Source organism: Rhinolophus hipposideros (assembly GCF_964194185.1).
Source record: "Rhinolophus hipposideros genome assembly, chromosome: 16".
Taxonomy (NCBI): Eukaryota; Metazoa; Chordata; class Mammalia; order Chiroptera; family Rhinolophidae; genus Rhinolophus; species Rhinolophus hipposideros.
In genome coordinates this window covers 4,199,980-4,219,092 of record NC_138062.1, presented here as the reverse complement: position 1 = coordinate 4,219,092, position 19,113 = coordinate 4,199,980, and the positions used below count along the sequence as shown (strand labels likewise).

Genomic DNA, 19,113 nt, shown 5'->3' with positions numbered 1-19,113 from the left:
CGCGCCGCGGCCGTCTGCGGGCCGGGTCCTGCCGGCGTGCGGAGCGGCGGGCGCGGCGGGCGCGGGTTCCGGGGCGCTGGCCCGTGGGGCGGCCTCGCCCGCCGCGCCCGCCGCGCCGGCTCCTCGTTCGTCTCGTGCGTGGACGGCGAGCGTCGTCGGAGAAGCTTCCCCGCGCTGCGCAGGCTGGCCCGGGACCGCTCCGGGGGGTGCGGGGAGCGCGGCGCCGCCGCGGGACGCAGCCACCGGCGTGCGACCCACTCGGCCTTTGCTCGGTCCGCGAACCCACGCGACGGAGCCGAGAGCCGGGGCCCGACGCCCAGGAATCCCGACGGGCGGCGCAGGTCCCAGCTGCTGCCTCGGGGGTGCGCCTCGCTGTGCTCCGCGCCCTCCTCCCTGCACCCCGCCGGCCCGCGCCCGGTCCCATTCGGGGCGCTGTCCATCCCCTGCCCTGGGTACGGGGAGCTCCCTGAAACCAAGACCTCGAGCGGGAAATGAACCTGAGCAAACGTCTCCGGGTTGGGTTTTTTCTTTTTTTTTCCAACTAAGTTCTCGGGAGCAACTTAGTTGGGTTGGTGAAATTTGTTTCCTTCTCATCTTTCGATCTAGCCACACCGCAAAAAAGAATTGGTTTCTTCATTTAGCTGCCGGTCTGTTCAAACCCTCTGCCCCCCGTACCCCGTCCGCCCCTCCTCCTCTCGCCGCGTTTCCTGAACCCTTTTCTTTTCCGAAGGAGGGACTCCCCGCACCTCCGCCTCTCCTCCTCCCACCCGGTCCCTGAGCGCCTGTGAGAACCAGGGAGTCGTCAATGGAAATAAATAGGACCCGCTCCGTTCTCCGCCCCCTTCTCCCGAGCGGAAAGCTCCCGGGCTCGCAGACGAGAGAGCGCGGCCCTCCTCCGGAGGGGGCACTTGTGAGGATGTGACGGGACTGAGCTGTGTTCTTAGCCCCCGAAGAGGTGATGGATGGATGCGAGAGCAGATACGCGCTGAGCTCAGTGTACCGAGGGCGGTTGGTCTTTATTACTAGTCATTGTTTAGTAAGACTGATAATAAGGCCCTAATCCTAGCTGAAGCTTGTGTTTATATATATTTTTTTCTGCCAGTCTCTCATTACAGTGGTTTCAGAAAGCGGAAACTCCATAAAAGTATTAATTCCTCACACTTATTCTGCATATGGGATTAATCAAATGTCAAAAAGATACTGTTATTTTACCAAAGTTTTAACCGATGAACTTTGAGAAGGTTGCAGTCTTGTGAAATGCCCTCATTTGCCTCCATCTGGCTTCTGAAAGTTCAAAAAACTTGGCACCATAATTAATTACGGTCCCAATTCCCATTTTCAATCTAAACCTATATTCAGGATTATATTAAAATATCCCATCATTTATCCTTTAAAAGTGATTCTGATGAGTTTAAATTCTTGGGGATGGGTCAGCTGGGAATGAGGGGCTCAGAAGCTAAATTAGTACTGTTTCAGATTCCTCTCAAAAATCTTTTTTTTAAAGAAATTACAAGTGCTTTCTCTGCACAATTCTTAACTTCAGCGAATGTCCTTAATCTTTACCACACGCTGGAAACATAACAGCTTGCAGCTTTGTCTGTATTATTGTTTTCATTTTTATGTCAGGACGTTTTATTCATTAAACCTGTATGTCGAAGTCGCAGGCACAGCGTGGCAGTAACACTCTGTTTTAATTAGTAACTATCATAAAAAAGAAGCTAGAACTCTGTAATGGGCCTAAATTGCTATGAATTATGTGTGGTTTAAATTACGCGTTTATTTCAGCAGAAATGAAACCATGAATATAAAACATCTTTAATCACTTGCAGATACAGCTTTTATCTCCAAGATGTAACAAAATATATAATTGAAAAATATCCTCCTAAGAACGAAGGCAGCCCCCACCATCAGTTTATTTGTCCTGGGTCTGTTGAACATTCATGTGGTAAATTATGACTGTGAATGACTAAAGAGTAATGTTATAACCTGGCAATCCCGACTGAGCTGATGGAATGCTGCCTTCGAAGTAGCCACAGTGGGTCAGACTTCAGAAAATTTAATGGATCGACTTTTTCGGTTGGTTTCCTGAACCTGGCAATTCAGATTTTAGGTTTTGTTTGTTTGTTTATTTATTTATTTATTTGGTTTTAGTTTTTTCACCTGGATTTACTGACCAGACTGTGTGATGTAGGGGGAAAATGTGTTATAAAACTCTTAACAAATTATTTGAAATGAAAGGGTGAAAGGTAGAATTAAAATGTATCTGTTATCTTCCTATATTCCTTTCTATAATAGTTTTCTTCGGTCTATCAAGAGGTCAGAATTTTTATTTTAAATCTGATTGTGTTTTTATTGTCATAGTTGTTAGGACAGAGCCTAATTTTCCATTTTGCTGATGCATGAATAGATGGAAATGGAACAATTATGCCTGAATTAACAGAGAGCATAGGACTGGTGTGAATTCCACGTTATTTGCACTGATAAAAATAGTATTAATCGCTCTTCCTTAGTTTTCCCAGTGATAAAGTAGTTGATTCTAGTGACTAAGAAGTGCTCTCTCCCACTTTGTTTCTCTCCCTGTCTTCTCATTTGCTTTTGGGGGGCCATGTACCCACAGTAGCAGCCTGGTAATGAATGAACCTGGCCAGTGTCAGTTGCCATCAGCCCGTCTCCAGGAAGCATATCCCATAGTCATCTGTATTGGGTCAAAGGCCAGAGTAACCTACAAAAACCACTCATATTATTCATTTGACCTTGAAATAATGTCTATTACCTGTAAATATTTATTTTGGAAAGATTATTCTGAAGAACAGTATTCTTCCCCTATTGGCTCACAATCATTTAATAGAAGCAACAGCTAAGCAAGTTATAGTTGAATAGTAAATCACACCAAATCTTTACTTTGAAAACTGATTTCAAAATTGAAATCCTCCAGTATTTACTCCATTTCAGAATACTCTGCCAAGTTATACCCTGAAGTTCGGCTAGATTCTGCTTTATGTTTCCCTTAGGTTATAAACGCAAATTGGCACCTAGGATGCGTGCAGTCATGCTTCTGTATGTTAATTTCCACCTAAGGAAAAAGTAAATACTTTGCTGTTGTTATCATTGTTAAAAAGAATCACATAATATGACATGGAAAAACAAAACTGCTAGTATTTTATTGCGTGCAGTGGTATGTTGACTATACAGGCAGTTATATTTCTGAGAAAAACCACACCATGCTAGTACAAGTCTGTTTGGTATGGGAACAGATTCAAGTGTCTGGCCACTTCTGAGCTGACACCTGCCATTTGCTGTTCAGTCGCCCACCAGTGCCCAAGCCAGTGCCAAAAGCAGGTTGTATTCTTGGCTACTTACTTCTTCTTAAGCACACTTCCCAAACCTAAAGACCCTATATCCATACTTTCTCCATTCCTTTTGGTGGTTTACTAACAAGTGCAAACTAACAAATCCATACATTTTAGTCATTATGAAATATTTGGAAAATATGAAATATATAACGTTAATTCACCCAAGATAAAAGACGGTGCTTGTATTGCATTTAAAAAATTAAGAGTAAGGTATTTGCTCAGTAGGGGATAAAAGTCAACTGACAATATGTTTTTTAGATTTTTCCCTTTGAGATAAAAAGACAGATTTGACCACAGAACAGCTGGATATTGGGTCTTGTTACAACATCAATTCTTTTAAAGAACTCACTGAGCTAGATTTGATTTAGACTTTCCTATAGAGTCCACAGACCTTAGGTTTTTCAGTGTAGAACCTGCCCAGGTTACACGTCCTTATTCCTTCAATAATTCCCAGAGCCTTTGGAAACGAATTTGTTTTAGTAAGTTGCTGAATAGTTTTTGGTTTTCATTTGTTAATTTCTTCCTGAAGCAGATTTGAACATGACATGTATTTAATACTTCATGTATTTCTCTGAAGTATTTATGTTTAGTTTCACTTGTGAAAGCTCTGAAGTGAATCTTTTCTTTAAAAAGGAAAACTGACCGAATGTATATATTTAACTCATCAAATGTCTCCTTTAGTCTTTTGAAAGACCTTGCTGCCTTTTATATAGTTAAGAGAAAAGAAAAAAAAAGCATTTTTAGAAATAGTGGGGTTATATAAAGTTTGGAAGGAACTCAGTAACAACATGATTACGCGTGATTGGAAGTCAAGTCATTTGAGCGGAGCTCTGAGCTCCTGCCTCTGCCGTGTGAGGTTAAATGTAAGAACCGAATAACAGACATCGAGTTAGTAGCAGGCACGCACGTCTGTCTTCTAGTTGGAATGATTTCAGCCGTTATCACACATAGTGGTGACTGAGTGAAGGAGGGGGCAACTGTACAAATTTCTCAGTGTTTTTTTCTGCTAATATTAAATCAAGGTCAACACCTTTTCCTCCAGGCTGTGTGCTCAGGGAGCATGTATTCTACGGTGTAAAGGCATAGCCAGAAATATGCACTATATTCAGGTAGGTGTTTTATCACAACTAAAAATCACCATAATCACATGTTGTTCTCTGAGGCAATATCTTAATACACACACATCTAGATAAACGAGACTGAAATGTAGAGTTTTATAAAATATTCAGTAAAAACTAAACCCAGAAAGATTTATAAAGGGTGCTATCTTGTTTTTGAAACCACCATGAGTATTTTCTAAGTTATAACATAGAAACTATGAACAAGTGTTTATGGGCAGAGATGAATAACACCGTATCTGGATAGTTGACGACCAAAACGAGGGGTAACATCGCGCTACTTACTTGAAAACATTATGTCTAAAAGGGAAAAGCTAGTGTAAAAGGGCTTGCTTTACTTAGGATTCGTTTCTCCGATTGGGGGGCTACGTGTGTCAGGTACCTCCTGGAGTATAGGTGGTCACGATTTATAGCATGTTGTAGTGCAAAGGAAACCATCGTGATCCACGTGAACCTGGGATGGCTTTGATTACCCCCTTTATTCAGGTCAGATGTCCTCTAAGCCCACAGGCATTGCCAAGTGTAACATTATGCATTTTATTCCAACAATAAAATGTGTTTCTGATTAAATTATTGGTCATACCAAAACAAATCCCAACACACACACACAAACACAAATGTACTTGATCCATTTGAGTTACCTTGTTTAAAATACATTGCAAAACAAATAATAAATACATTTTACCCAGAGGGACACACTTGATTAAAATCTAAATATTATTCGTATGTTAATAATGCTCAATAAATGTTGTAATTTCGTATTAAATTACAGCAGTCACTAAAGTTCACTGATAGTATCAAAAGCTTCACTGTTGGGTTGGATTCAGAAGTAACTGGACCCTGTAATTGAAGAGATAATCTGTTGCCAGCCGTGGTGACAGATCCGATGCAGCAGTGTGAGCTGACACACCTAGCAAACAGCAAAGACAGCAACCATTTCTCTCTTCCCTTCCTGACTCTCGCATAGGTCAGTTCCGAGGGGGTCCGTTAAAGTTTGCTTCAGTGTGCTATGAAAATATGGTACTTATTTATGGAAAACCTAAAACTGTCTCTTCAATGGGAGATAAAACTTTAACAGCCTTCACGGTGGTGGTGTCAGGATTGGCCGCACTAGTAGACGAACTCATAGGCAGGTCCCGTGAGAGATGGGCTTGAGAGGTATTGGGGAAGCCACCCTGCCGCCAGATATCAGCAAGGTCTCTGCTGGTACTCAAACACTGCCTGCAAAAAGATGACTTTTCGTTTGTAAAGTAATTGTTTTCAGTGTTCCCTAGAAATATGAAAATACCCATTGGAGGGGAAGAAGGGTACGCTGATGTCAGCTGATGTATTACTAACATCTTACTAACATCAAGGTGTTAATAGCTAGATAAAGCCAGGCTGGAGTGAGGCTACCTTAAGACAGTTTGAGAGAAGGGTGATAGATACCTTGGGGTCGTTTAGCCTCTCGCTTCTTTGGACAGTCTACCTCTAGTATATACCTGCTCTTTATTCTCTTCCAGTGATAATTCTCAGTTTCTATACACTAGTGCAAATTATCCCCAGGGCCAGCTTTAGGGGGCAGCAGTGAGCAGGCCCGTTCCTAGTTGAATGCTCTGCTTTACTATCTTGAAATTCTTACTTTTGCACAAGAGGTCTGGCACTGGGCCCAGTGTAAAAGAAATTTACAGTGTAAAATTTTCATTTTACACTGGGTCCCACAAATTATGTAACTCACCTTCATTCTACTGTGGAGTGATTTTAAAACATAGAATCTTGACGTCAAGGAATTAGAAAGGACATTTGAGATTATCTTCGCAAGGTTAGATCCAGTGAATATTAGTATTTAAAAACTTGTCTTTTATGTTAAGTGAAAGATACAGGATACTCTCTTTAACCAATTGAGGTAGAGGTTTCCCATTGCCTCTAAAATCATACTGAACAGGTAGCCAGCTTTCTGATAGTTCAGTCTTGTAAAACAGAGATCTCCTAAAGGGACTGTCTTCTGTGCCTCATTATGGCTTACAGATGTCTCATTATGATGAAGGGAGAAAACATCAGGAGGTCTACTTCTATTTACTTTCATGTATAAAGAAGGAAAATAAGCTTGGCAAATATTTAATATATCTATCAGCAAAGGCACTCCAAACATCATATCACATGGTCATTGAACAAAAAAATGGCAGAAGTGACAGCTTCTATAAAGTCAAAATAATACAGGATGACAATAATGACGTTCTAATCATCTCTGACACAAATTCACCAGAAAAAGATTGGAAATACGCAATTTTATCCACTAGCATAAGCTGATACTCATCCCAGTATAGAGTGCCTTAAGTTTTTTATATATATATATGAAATATATATATTTTAATCACAACTATTAAGAGATTTACAGACAATGAATTACAGAGCCATAGTTCTTACAGGGAGGTAGACAGGAAGCTGAGAGAGTTCTCAGATAAATTAGTCACCATTGTCTTCAAGTTTTCTTAGTTATTTGTATCAGCATTTCAATAAGTCCTCTGTTACAAATGCATAGATATTACAGTCCATTATCTTCTGAAAATTTCAGTGTTCTAAGAATTGAAAAATGTTACCCAACCTTCTTAATGCTCATAAAAATATATATTTATTACATTTTGGAATTTTTATTTGAAATTTTATTGATTTTCAGTAAAGTCTGTTATTCACATATGTTGAAGATGTTTCTGTGCTTTGAATTTCACAATGCGAATACAATTATTTGTTAATAATATTATAACTTTATATAACTCACCTTTGTTTACAAGGCACTTCCACATCCGTCATCTTCGTAGGAACCCAGTGAGGAAGATCTTATATCCTCCTACTCCTGAGAAATCCAAGACTAGTTTCAGTTAAGAGACTTAATGGAAATGTCTAAAAACTTTAAGTTTGAGATTAATTGCCAAATTAATTTACAAGGACACAGTTTGCTTAGGTATTTTTTATAATTTGATGATTCAAAATATTAATTTAGTCTAAATTCACAAGCTCTTAATTGTAGGTTGCTTATGTACTAAATATCTGTTTATTGTTTTAAAGTGAAAGATACAGAATACTCTTTTTAAGAGTGATAGTTAACTCATTAGGGAATTTTTTTAGAGGAAAATGATTATACTTTTCCACTTTTAAATCAGTAAAGTCATGCCTAAACAACTTGTCTTTGAGAGTAAGAATATTTTGGTTCAGAATAACAAAGGGCTAACGGTAATAAATAGATAACTAATGACCACACCTGTCCTTCTAGAAGATTAAAGAGGTGTTTAATTGGGGACATTGTTGAAAGTGAAAAGGGTATCAATTTCTGAATATTTCTAAGTTCTGGTGTAAACCTCTCTCAGCTCCCCACACCCCCAATCACTGTTCACACAAATTCTACCCCAATCACAAAAGGTAAACTAGTTTATCAGTTTGCTTTATTAAGTCTCCAGATAGTCATGGAATCAGGTCTTGAAGGCACATCTCCTTTCCTTCCTTCAGCCCTTCTCTTAATAGTCCAACTGACCAGCCATTCAAATCTGGGTGTTAAAATGCCCTAAGATTCGCCATTTGTTGAATCCGATTGTGTGTGTGTGTGTGTGTGTGTGTGTGTGTGTAATAGACAAAACCATTAACGTACTTTGGAGATAAATTGTCTGGAAAAGAAAGTAATAAAACATTTTCTTAAGTTAGTAGAGTTTAATAAGAAAATTAAAGATTAGAAAAATGAGTTATAGCGTTATTAGAGATGTGTAACTCATTGTTATTTTGAAACATATTCCAATTATGTATAGTAGGTATAATAAAAAAATCAAGGTGCAGAATACCTTTTTAAAACAGTAATAATTCAGCTCTACAGTTATTCTGTTAATAGTGTAGCATTTTTGAAAGGTAAGATTTGAAGTTAAATCAGGTCTAAGATTTTTTTAAATAAACGATTTCCTCCCAAAATGGATGAAATTGTACATTTTAGTAGAATATGAGGGTTATTAGAGATACATACGATATATTTTAAATATTCTGAAAATTTAAAACCCTTTAAGCAAGTATGTATAGTAAAAGGGCTTATGCGCGCGCTCATATTAACACTTCAGCTGCCAAATTCAATCTGTAATTGAGAAACTCTGCATTTAAAGTTCATTCACACTTAAAAGCAACAACGAGAAAGAGGCAGTTTCGAAACCGTTTTCTCTTGGCAGGCTCTATCCTGTGTAATGGCCACTGAATGTTGTTGACCCCCAATGTTCACCAGCTGCAGCCTTTTCTTAGCAATTCCCTTAATTTTTTTTTTTTTTTAAAGAAAACCACACCTAACTGTATATCTTACTTTTGGGGTGAAAGGGATGAAAAAGAAAATTGAGTCTGAATTTTGTGGTTTGTTATCTCTCTGTTTGTCTTAGGTTTATATGAACATATTATTTCATTATAATTTTCTATAGACTCATCATTAAAAGTGACTGTGGGGTCTGTCCATATCCTCTGCATTTTGAATGTCCTGTTCTTTAATCATCTTTTAATCCAGAAATAATAATGCAGAACATCCCAGGAACTCAGCCTAATCCTCAGCTCTCGAGTCTCAACACGTGCCTCTTAAATCCTATGCCAGATCCACTGCCTAAAAAGCATGAGCACACTCACCTTTGAACCAGTTTTAATCCAGTTTGTTTATTAAATAATATTGATGTTTTCAGATATGGCATATCAAGGCTAAGAAAGAGAATATTAAGAATTTCCTGCTGTTTGACTATTTTTAAAAACCCAACATTTTGGCCTTTTCCTCTGTGTTTCTAGTCAGTTCTAATTGAATAAGAACCTAAGCTTTTACCTGATAGATTGTGTAAGTAAAGATAGAATAATGTGATGCTGAAACTCCTTCCCATATCTCTGTTTTAAGAGCAAGTCAAAACGTGTGTCCTTTGCTGGTAAATAAAATTTTACAACTACTTTGAGAAGCTGATTTTTACTATTTGTAAATAAATAGAACCTTTTTTTAATTTTAAAAGAGCATTCACATCCATTATTTCTAATCTCACAACAATCCTGGGAATGATTGTCTCCATTTTCTAGATGAGGAAACAGACTCAAAGAGATTAAGAGACTTGCTTAAAGTACAAAAGCCAATAATGCATTTAGTCAGAACTTCTTCAACTCAGATCTTCTTACTCCAAGTCCAGTAATCATTTCCTGTTTTAATTTGGCAGCCTTTTAACTGTCTCCAAATGAATGAATGAATGAATGCATGCATGCATACACACATACATGCATACCTACATAAAAATTACATGACAGTGGCAGATGGAAAAGAATTAAGAACAGGCCAAAAATTAAATTCGTGTTTGTAAGAAAATCCAGTCCTGAATTGACAGGAACCCAAGACGTGGGAAGAGCTCAACTGAGACACAAGATAGGAGAAAAGTCAAAATCTAGGGAAAAAAAGGTAAGGGGACTGATATATTAACTATCCTTTCTCCTAAGTTCTCTACACTACCGGATTGTCAGGAACCTGTGTCCTTGGAGAATGTTATCTCATCTCTGCAAAGACAAAGCGCCTCTAAGTTTGTAGTTTGTTTTGGAGTTGGATTTTATAAACGGGATGATAGGGGAAATACACTGTATTCCCCTGAAAATAAGACCTAGCCAGACTATCAGCTCTAATGCGTCTTTTGGAGCAAAAATTAATATGTGTGGGTCTTATATTAATTTTTGCTCCAAAAGACGCATTAGAGCTGATTATCCGGCTAGGTCTTATTTTCAGGGAAACACGGTATTCAAAAGCTGTTACTTTAACTTTTTTGTAAAAACAAGACAACTACATACTCTTGTGCCCCCACCCTTTTTTTCTCTTTTCTTCTTTCTGGAAATAAGAATAATTTAGGGTTTAACCCTTTTAACTATTTAGGGTCCCTGATACATCGATTACAGTTATTCTTAAATTACGAGATGGAAACCAGGGTGCTCTCTTAGCAGACGATAGGTTACAGGATTGGAAGACACCGCGACTCCTAGTGCAGCCCGTGACTGTCAGCATCATCTTGGAGGAGCTTGTTAGAAGGCTCATGGCCACCCAGACCTACTGAGTCAGAATCTACATTTCAGCAGGAAATCGGGGGTGCAGGTGGGGGTGTCTGTGTTCACCTGAAAGGCTGAGGAGCACTAAATTACATCGTTTGTGTTCTCTGATCAGAATGTACCCCAACCAAACCAGATTGTACGTGTTTTCAGAAGAAAGAGGCCCTGTATTCTTACCAGGACATTTTTGGGTTCTTGAGGACAGAAAAGATGTGTAGTTATGGCAGCTGCCTGGGTCAGCCAGCATGTACTGACTATGGCAGCTGGGCCAACAGATGTCTATGTTATCCACTTCCCAACTTCAGGTTTCACACCATAGCCTGGTAAAGTTCAGCACCTCTAGGGGCTACAGGACGGCACAGTTGGTTAGAGCACAGTGCTCTTAACAAGGTTGACGGTTCCATCCCCCATGGGCCACTGTGAGCTGCGCCCTCCACAACTAGATTGAGACAACTACTTGACTTGGAGCTGATGGGGCCTGGAAAAACACCCTTAAAAAAAAGTTCACCTCTAAAATTATCAAAAGTTATCCAGGACTTATTTCCAATTTAGCTTATGTTATCTCTTGGGAAACATATTCCATAAATCAGCGAGAGTCGATTTTATTATTTCCATGTTCACTTATTTATTACACACCCACAAATGTCGCGGGCATTTGCTCGGTATTGGGCTGTGTCACTCACATTATAACTGCTGTGGAGATAAGGAGGGTTTCCTTCCTACCCTGGTGACATCTCACGAATATGGACAAACAATTGTAAATGGTCTACAGCAGAAGTATGAGCATGGAAAAAGGCACAAGTAGATTTCCAAGGGTTGGTGATGCTCGAGTCCTGAGGAATGAATAGGAGAAGCTGCAGAGGCTTCCTTCCTGGGCAAGGGGGTGCGGGGTCCTGGCCTGGAGGCCGCGCTGCTGGGAACCTGGGGCAGAGCGGGGTCCTTGGAGGACGAGTTTCACAGAGTAGCGGCTGGAGGGTATAGGTTCTCGGGCGCGTGGACTTCTTCTCCAGGTCAGGGGGCGCCGTCTGACATTTTGTTTCTTTTCCAGCAGTGAAAGATTTTCGTCTTAAGATAACAGTGTCAGCACTGTGCAAAATGATGGAGGGGAGATGTAGGAAATGGGTGTGAGAGCAGCTAGTGAGATGCGCCCTGTGGGTGGTTGGAGGCGTTGGCCCTGCGGATTGAGGGGAGAACGTGCGGCGGGTGGGGGCGCAGGACGGGATGGTTAACAGCACAGCACGGAAAGCAGAGGACGTTGGCGGTCCCAGTGCGGTACCCGGCAGCACTGGTGCTGGGCGAGAGCTGGTGCTCAGGCAGCGTCTCAGGAAGCCTTCCGCAGCCGTGCCAGGACCGGTGTTGGTCGTCTGTCACCAACGTGGGCCGAGGCTCAGCGGGCCGGGGTCTGCCCACATCGCAGTGGCACGAGGAGTCTGGCAGAGGGAGGACCGGCCGGCCTCGGATTCCAGCCTGGCCCTGCGTCTGGCGCAGCCACGGGGCCCCGCGGGCGTCTCCTGTGCCTGGCACCGGGGCAAGTGGGTCTGGGGCCAAGAACCAGCTCCGAGCCTTGGCAAACACCCACCCACTGCCCTGCAGAGTCCAGACGCTTTCGGGGTTTTTCTGATGGCAGAGATTTCTGATGACCTTAATCTCGGCTATAAGCTTCTTGAAACCAATATATTTAAGCAGATTATTTAGTACCTACTTTGTGCAAGAACTGAAAAAGTCTACATAGGGGAAGTGAAGATGAGGAAAAGGTAATTTTTGTCTTAGGGACACTTACTTGCATAAACTCATGTTATGTAAGCCTTAGGAAGAGCTTTTTTTAAGGATAAGGAAAGTATAAAAATAGTTGTAATTCAAGGGAGGTAAGAAAGGACCATAAACATCAAAGTGTCTGGCTTCACCAGAGGACTGTGATTCTGCCTTGTCTGCGGGCCCCAGGGCACTTGCAGTGGCATTGACACCCGCGTTCACGTCCGGCGGTGCACAGGGAACGGGTACAACCCCCCTCAGGAAGCACCGCACTGCTGCAATCCTATTAAAGCATCGCCCCGAGATTTTAGAGTGCCTTTTTCTTTTTCTTTTTCTTGTTTTTTTTTTGGTATCTCACTCCAGAAAGCCTCCTCCCTCTGGCAGAACACCTCCTACTTTTAAACCTGCTCCTTCCGGTGTAAAGGTTCTGTCAGGTAAGCCTTCATCTTCCTGAGGTCCCACCGCCTTCTCTGTAGTGTGGTGCCAGCCAGAAGCCAGGCGGCAGCCTCCACCCCCTTTCTGTCTGATAAGGGGCCTCTAAGCACCGGTGTCACTGCCCACCCAGCACCCCTGGGCTCAGCACTGGCCACTTGTTCCTCACCTGATGGGACTGTCACGGCCTCCGTGAGTCAGGGCCTGTCTTCATTGCCCTTGGCTTCCCAGGGTGTCCCCCTTGGTGGCTGAGGGTCACAGTGAACACCCAGGTGAGTCAGATGCCCTGATGCGAAGCCAGGTAGACCAAATAGGTACTTCCTCGCGATCATCCCTCAGTTTCCTCATCTGTGAAGAGCCCCTTCCAGTCCCAATACTCTGGCTCGCCCGTGCAAGTCCCTGCTGAAATGGCACTTCCTCAGAGGGGCCCTCCTGCCCCTAAGCTGGAAGGGCTCCTTTCCCCCAACCTCCCCTCCACCTCTGCCTGTTTTCAGCTTCATAAGGAGTGTTCTCTGGAATCCCTACAGTGTTCATGCACTCGCCATCTCTTACCCACTGAAGTGTGCACTCCCCAAGCACAGCACCACCACGACTGCCTGTTTGCTGCAATGTTTCCAGGCCCCAGGCGAAGCGCCCCGTCAATCTCTCTGGAACCAGCCAACGACCTCTGCAATTCCATCACACCTGCTGTTTTAGCAGAGGTTTCTGTTGTCACTGCCTGTTGATGAGTGCCGCCTTTACTGCGTCACTAGAAGCTGGGTTACGAAAGATCTCTTTGAACAAGACTTGATGGAAGCCGCAGCCCATGTGTTCAGCAGACACAGATGGCAGAATTATCAAAGCGATTTTTAAAACCAGATCTGTCATAAGAACAGGACTATCTTTGAATCTGCATAATTTAAGTACTGGTGTTGTTCGTATGTGGCTTTGTTAGTTTGTGAGTAGAACAATAAAAACCTCTTGAATTTTGAGGTTCCTTTAAGAAGGTAGTAGGTCGTACCTGAGACAGATGGGAAGTCAATGCAGGTTCACGGTTGTTGCTGATGGATAAGTAGAGACACTGATGGTTCTGTAGAATCTTGTGCTGCGGCTACAGTATTTTCTTTAAGCCTTAGTTTTAGCCTCGCTATCACAAGACCACTAATGATCTCAGTTCAGAAGATGTACTGATTATTCAGTTTGGTCCATTGATCAGTCAGTATTTAGTGATTATGATGATTCCAAAATGTCTGAAAAGAGGGCTGATTTTTCTCTTTAGAGTATTAGACTTCACAGCGTGGTGACTGTCCCGATGACCCTGTCCTCTAGCCGGTGTTTCCTGCCCAGCACTGAGCTCACTGCCCCTTGTCTTGCCCACGCCTGAGAGTCCACGTCATTGTCATATCAGCCACTCCTTCACGATCCCTCCCTCGACGGGGCTGCTCTCCAGTCCAGGGCCTGGTAGCGCCAGTGCTCGGAAGACGTGGGTTCACAGGGCGTTCGTAAATTTCATGTGGCCTATCCGTCTGGACACAGCTTAGGAAGAGTCCTGGTCACTTCTATCAGATGACAATGCTTTCTTGTCAGGTTTTCTTCATTACTGCCCTGTCTGTCTCTCTTGGCTCCCTGCTCACTTACCATAAACAACCCCTGACCTGAACTAAAATACCCGTATGGCTTCAGACTTCCTCCTCCAGGTACTTTCAACAAATGAGCTGGCCTCAGATATTATGCATCTTTCACTTGAAATAGAAGTTCCACAAAGCAACTACTTGTGTGTGTGTGTGTGTGTGTTTATCACCTTTGCCCAGCATATCTCATCTACCTTCCCTGTATCCAGCAGATCTCATTTCCCACCATGACAACTCAAATCAGTATTTTTGTTTTTCAACCCACGTGCCTTTCTATTTCCCACCTTAGTGTGTACTCCTTTACATTTCTCGTAACATGAAAGGAATGCCTTCCTCTATTCTAATACCTTATGTAAGTAAGAATTAGCTTTTAAAAACTGCATCTAAGATGGCCAGCAATTTATAAATTCCTTGATGACACCTGGAAATTCTACTTGACTAATTCCATTTCTCTCAGATTCTTCTGTCTGTTCGTTACTTACGTTTGTCATTTTATTGTACCAGTGTTCCTATAATCAAGGTGTGATCCCTGACACCTCTGTTTTCCTCACTTCCTGCCTCTAACCCACCTGCACATTCTGGTGAGTGTAAAACACACCCGAAATCTGCATTCCTCTCCATCCCTTCCACGAACTAGAAGCATCACTTGTCTGCCGTGGGCAACCACAGTTGCCTTCATCTAATCCTTTCGCCTTTACAGAGATCAGATTGATTCTTGCTTTTATGTTATCCCTTTCCTAAAATCCATATTCTACACAATAGAGTTATTCCTGGAAAACATGGGTGAGGGCATGGTCCTGGGCTGCTGAGAGGGCTTTCCACCCCACTCAGAAAAGAACGCAAACTCCTTCGTGTAGTGTGTAGAGCTCCACGGATCTGCCCTTTCCCCACCCTGCTCTACGCTAACATCCTTTTTGGTCATTATACCCCAAGCCTAGGGCCACAAGCTGCTTCTCTGTCTGGAATGCTCTTCCCCTGACATTTGTTTCACTGGTTTCCTCTTGTTCATATCTCAGAGTCAATGTCATTTCTTCCAAGAAGCCTTCTCGAAATGTTCCATCTACAGTAACCACACTTTCAAACAGGCCTGTTTTGATTCTCCGCACAGCAGTGGATAGCAGCCAGTGATGTATTCTTGTGTGTACCTATCTGTGCACGGTCTGTCATCCCCACTGGAACGTTGTTTCATGACATCACCACGGGCCTTAGAAGAGTACCTGGTATGTAGCAAGGACATCTTACTTATAAGTGGAATAAAAAGAATCAGTGAATGAGTGAACATACTGACATTATTGGACTCTGTTGCCTGGGTATGTAATTTTTGTCTTTATAAGTAAATTATAAATTGCTGGGATATTTCTTTTCAGCCTTCACATCATCCAGTTCAATTTGGAGTGTATGGTCAGTGCTCGGCAAATTCTTATTCTCTCGATATTCAGCTCTTTTGACCATATTTAGTTTTTAGTATCTTAAGGACTCTATGGAATATCTTACTGAAAATTTCCCTTCCTGGCTAAAATAACTATAAAAATATGAAAGCAATAGCTGACATGCTATAGTCTTAATCCCCAGGTGAGTCTGCAGCTCACCTCTAGAGTCTCAATGATAATTTCCAAGGGGCTTAGAACTGGGTTCGCTCCCTTACTGAAAGTCACATTGGTATTCTTCGGTGCTCTCCCCGTGTGGCAAAGCTTCTCCCAGGATTACCTACAACTTCTCCCAGGATTGCCTTCCTCTTTTCTGACACCTTCTGCAAGTAAGAATTAGCTTTTAAAAACATGAACTGGGTGGACGCTTTTCCATAAAAGGAGGCTGGGTTTCACCACTTCTGTCCTTAGCCTGTTGTTTCTTGTCTTAGAATTAGATAGAGAGAGTGTTAGGTAAGTTATGGCGTGTATCCTGGAGGAAATTACTTTCTATCTTATGCTACCAGCTTTCATAAGAGACATAAGAGGTCTAACAATTAAGTTCGCAAACACATTCTAGAAAACATGCTACATACGAGTGTGAACTAACCCTTGCCTTTCAAGGTTCCCAACTGCAGGGTACCTTGGAGAACACGGGGGCCAACAAGTCACCCATGCAGATGGTTCTCCTGACTACAGCAGGGGAGGTCTTGATTCTCAGTCTGTGATTGTCCCACTGAGCCATGGGGTGGGAAAAGAGACAGAGTGACGTAGTGATCTGTCTGTAGGAAATCCTTGTTCTCGCCTCCGTAGTTCTTCCTCTGTGGTCATGGGACATGATGTGAAACTTTAGGACCCAGGAATTGCTGGGAAACCTAGCTGGCAAAACCATTAGACAATCATCTTTGAGCTTTCTAACTTTCCCCATCCTTTTAAAGGTAGATTTTGCTTCTCTGAACCTTCACGATTATGAATAGTTCCTGCCGATGTCTCTCATCTCTGTACGGGAGTTTTCCTTCCTCACTTCTTCCTAGAGCATACATGTCTTGAGGAGACAGGATGTTGTGTACAGAGTTGTGTGCCTGCTCCACAGCAGTGCTCACTTCACCTTGTTTAGCTCTCATGGATGCAGTGCGGCCTCCCACCTCCATCTCCCTTCCCCAAATCCAGTTCTTCCTCCTCTCCCTCCTGCTTTCTCCCGGAGTCCTGCTCGGTTCTCACCAGCTCCTGGTGATTCTTCAACTGTTAAGCACATATTATCCGAGCCAACCTTTTCCTCTTGGTGTGTGTTACCTTACACTGCAGGGGACTTTTATGTATAGTTAATGTCCCCTGAACTCAACTGTAAACGATAAGAGTCCATATTAAATATCTATACTTTCAGTGTAGTTTCAGGCTCTTACACACAGCAAGGACTTTTATTTGCTGACCAGGACGTTTCACGTCCCACCTTCCAGGCTGACGTGTTGGTTGCTAGGTGCCACTGGCGTGCTGCCACGCTCCATCTGAGCTAAATTTCAGTAGAGGGTGGGGTGTGCTGTTTTGTTAACTGCTTTGGGGGACACTGCACAGGAAGTCATTTTCATTTTGTTGCAGATCAACAGGAAATAAGGCTTAGTTGCCGAACTAAAGTAAGAAAAGCAACCAAGCATATTATTCCTCCCTGGGGGCTTTGGTTTTTCCAGGACTCGTTGGCTTCCCCAAAGGCAGTGGAAGTTGTTCACTCAGGTGCACGTACAGAGGAACTGTTCACAGGAGGAGGACATGCAGTATTTTGTTCCAGGATGACATTGCCTTATTTTCTATACCGCCTTTGAATTTATCAGTATTTATTATTCTACCACATTTTAGGATATCTGCTCCTTCCTTTAATAAATCGGTCTGGCTTTCTGGATCAAAGACTACCCCGAACTCAAGTACATTTACTTTGGCCGTATCTGTGGTTCATTATTCTTTTTATTGGCATTAATGGTGATGGAATACAGGGTGCCTAACTAAAGGCCAGGCCTCTGGTAGGTGGTTCTTATGCCGCAGGCTTGAGCGTCTTCTACAGTTGCAGTGCGCTCGCCTTCGCCCACGGTGGACTGCACACCCTGAGGGCCAGAGGGCAGGGGACACAGAACGGAAGCTTTATTCACATCTTTGGCATGTTTGAATTTTAATTTTACATTGATTTGTCTTACTAATTTCATTTCCTTCCAGGATGAGAGTTGGCGAGCATTTAGAGAAGTGGTAGAGGAGGTTGGAACCATTGCAGTTGAAATGCATGTGACGGACCTTAATCCATAGATTATTGGCATAATGAACTCTCAAACCCTTAGTAATGGCTGTACTCTGTAAAGATGGCCAGCACGTGGAGAGCTTCGGCCTGTGGGTTCTGTGCGTGCTGCTGGCTCTGCTTTGTTGGGCTGTAGGCATTGGCATATGGCAATGAGTGTGGAGCAGTTCACCAGGCACATGTGGGAGACCCCTCCTTAGGGCAGATCCATCAGAAGCCCTTTACTGCCAGCTGCTTTATCCACCCTTTTCAAGTATAGAAACCTACCTAATCACAGGATGCACTATTTCCCTCAAATTTTCAACCACAGCAGACAATATTTCTGTATTAATAAGAATGATCAACTAATTTTAGTTAAGATTTTCATTGTTTGCAAAAGACCACAGAACAAAACAGTGTATTGGAATTCACCTTTTTCTGTGGTGGAGTTTCTGCCTGGAGGAAGGGACCCTGTACATGCAAGCTGGGCATTTCAGTACTAAAGATCCCGGAGTCACAGAGCAGGTCTCAGCAGACACGGGGTTCCTCGCATAAAGGTTACACGTTTTCTCTTACAGCTAGATCAGATGCTTCAGATTCGCTATCAGATGTGGCACGGCTGATTCAAACAAAAACAAATGCCCTCGAGTTTCAAAAATGGAAGTTAAAAGACTAAATATTTGCCCTTAAAAAAGGAAAAGAAAATACCAGAAATCTCTGCGGCTCACCATTCCTTGAAATGATCCTCACCAAATTATAATCATGCATTTTCCAATCCCTGTAATTAAACATTAGATTTCATTTATTCCAGATGCATTTGCCTCCAGTAAATTAGGAATGCCTATCCTTCTTTTTGGTCATTATAAATCTATTTCCTGTTTGTAGCCTATAAATGACTGACTGGATATTTTGTAAGTGACTCTTAATGACACTATGCTTTTGTTTTAATTGTATACTTCGTGTGGCATATTTTTACTGATGACTGATCGCATTGAGTTATATAACATGAAATGTCTAGAAGAGCTTGATGACAGTTTTTGTAAATATATTCACATGTTTCTGCAAGGGTCTCGCAGGACCTTGGTGGTGGGTTTGTAGAAGGAGGGCAGGATTAGCTTTGATCGTATTCCTCCC

At 42.4% G+C, this 19,113-nt stretch overlaps 1 protein-coding gene across 3 annotated transcripts in view; it reads left to right on the top strand.

Moving 5' to 3' along the window:
* The window catches only part of NDNF (neuron derived neurotrophic factor), a 52,018-nt gene that overhangs the window by 12,603 nt on the left and 20,302 nt on the right, over nucleotides 1-19,113 (top strand). The gene's annotated exons all lie outside the window — the stretch shown is intronic.